The 2,674-nt window shown below is 37.2% G+C and overlaps 1 pseudogene; it reads right to left on the bottom strand.

The window, feature by feature from the left end:
* Window positions 1-1,235: 1,235 nt before the first annotated feature.
* On the bottom strand, window positions 1,236-2,443 carry LOC107134496 (annotated as a pseudogene).
* Window positions 2,444-2,674: the final 231 nt, after the last annotated feature.

Raw genomic sequence — 2,674 nt, 5'->3', positions numbered from 1 at the left:
TTTTTTTTTTTTTTTTTTTTTTGCAGAGCTGAAGATTGAACCCAGGGCCTTGTGAGGAGGCAAGCACTGTACCAACTGAGATATATCTCCAGCCCCGAAAATGTTTAATTCTATCATTCCTTCATTGATTAGTTGGAATATTTCTAAAATAGGAAGTTCCCCTTGTTAACTTTTTGGTTGTCAGAATTTTTTTTTTTAAGTAAGTACATGTTGTTACCATCCAAAGGCTTTGATGTACGCTGGAAAATGATTAGGGTCAGAACGTGATAATGGAGAGTTTAAATTGCCTCCTCAAGTTAGTCTTCCTTTACATTAAGAACCAATGGGGCCTGGGGCTGTAGCTCAGTGGTAGAGCACTTACCTAGCACACGTGAGGCACACACGGGGTTCAATAGCACCACATAAAAACAAATAAATAAATGAAACAAAGGTATTGTGTTCATCTACAACTACAAACAAACAAACAAACAAACAAGCAAACAATGGGAGCTGGGCACACAGTGACACACACCTGTAATCCCAGTGGCTTGGGAGGCTGAGGCAGGAGGATCGCAAGTTTAAAGCCAACCTCAGCAACTTAGTGAGGCCCTAACTCTAAATAAAGGATCATAACTGTAAATAAAATACAAAACAGGGCTGGGGATATGACTCAGTGGTTAAACACCCATGGATTCAATCCTCAGTATCAAAAGAAAAGAACAAAAACAAAACAAACAAAAAAGCCATTGGAGATAATAGTTATTTCCAAATAAAGCACTTTTTAAAAATTGAGAAATGAGAATTGAATATATTTATCATTTACAACATGATGTTTTGGTTCTTTATAGTTATACATGACAGTGTATTCTATTTTTGATATAATTATACAGCATGGAATATATTTTATTCTAATTAGGATCCCATTCTTGTGGATGTATGCAATGGTGAGATTCCCAGTGGTTATATTCATATATGTACATAGGAAAATTATGTCAAATTCATTCCACTGTCTTTCCTATTCCTATCTCCCTCCCTTCCCTTCATTTTCCTTTGTCTAATCTACTGTCATCTACCTCATACATGATTTTGAAAAAAATATGTATACATTGTGGAGTCAGTTGAGCTAGCACATGCATTATTTCCCATTTTTCTGTGATGAGAATACTTAAAATCTAATCTTTGCAATTTTCAAAATATGTTCCAATGTTATTTTTTCACATAAGGAAGCATTTATTTGAGGTTTAACATGAAATCATACAAATAAAATTGTATAAACACAAATCCACATTGAGTCATAACCCAGATAGCAAAGGACAAAGTAAAAACAAAGAAAACTAATTGGCGGCTATATACAGTTGGACACAGTAGTTGTGTCTTGTACACTAGAAAGTCTTTTACAAAATAATCATCTTAGATCAACAGAAGACCAGTCTTCAATGTCATCCTGCAAGATGGGTTTCTTTAGCATCTCCTGTTTTCTCCAATGTCCTTCTCTAGTATGGCTGGTAATTATTTTGGTGATTGCTACCCCCTTGAGAAGCCTTGCCATAAGTGCTCTGTTGACCACTGTAGCCTGCATATTCCTGTCCATACCCATAGTTCCCATAGTTATACCCAGTATAATCATATCCACCATAGCCACTATAGTTCTGATTACCACCATAGGCACTATTGTAATTTCCATATCCTTGATCATAATAGTTATTAAATCCTTGGTTCCATTTTGGCCCTGACCTCAGCCATGACCCTTGGTACACCTCGCCCACCAGCTGCAGCACCTCTTCCTCCTTTTTGTTGTTGCTGTAGCTGCCTATATTCCTCTTTGGGCTGTGCAACTTTGATTTCACACTTCCCAGAACCAATTTGATGTTATCTGCTTTCTAACAATTTCTTTACTGGCTCTTCATCTGTATATGTGATAAAACAAAATCCTCTTCTTTTATTTGTTTTTATATCCATGGGAAGTTCAATATTTTCAATCTCTCCAAAGGCTACAAAATATTCTTTAATTTGTTCTTCAGAAGTATCTGGGTTCAGTCCACCCACAAAAACCTTTTTAGGGGGTGCTTTCCGTTTCAAAGCTTTGGCCCTTTTGGGGTCTATCAATTTGCCATCCAGTTTGTGTTCTTTCAGTTCCAAAACCTTACCAACACTAGCAGCATCTTTAAAAACCACAAATCCAAATCCTCTTGATCTTCCAGTGACTGGATCTATTTTAATCCTACAGTCTACAGCTTCCCCAAATTGAGACAAATATTCAGTCAGATCTTTCTTGCTCTTATCCCAGCTCAAGCCTCCAATAAACATTTTACCATCATCCTGCTGATTCTTGCTCGCGTTGATCTTGGATCCCTCTGCAAATTCTTCCATGTTGCTGTACTTGTTTTTGTCCTCCATAGTGGCGGAGCTTTCAGCAGTGGGGGGCTGGCGCACAGTCCTAGTCGCGGCAGCAGTGGGGGTGGAGCATTGTGTTCCGATGTTATTAATGTAGTTACTATGTTGTATAATTGATCTCTTGACTTTCTTTCCCCTAACTGAAATTTTGGTTAAAATGCTTAAGGTAGAAATTCATTCTTTTTGGCTGTAGAATACAGTGTGAACACTAATTGTGAGAGTTGAATCAATCTACATTTAATTTGGAAAATAAAAAATACTGCTAACGACTAGAATGCCTCCAAAGTGGAATGGATTGCTT

Source organism: Marmota marmota, unplaced genomic scaffold, assembly GCF_001458135.2.
Source record: "Marmota marmota marmota unplaced genomic scaffold, marMar, whole genome shotgun sequence".
Lineage (NCBI taxonomy): Eukaryota > Metazoa > Chordata > Mammalia > Rodentia > Sciuridae > Marmota > Marmota marmota.
This window is presented reverse-complemented; position numbering and strand designations above follow the sequence as displayed.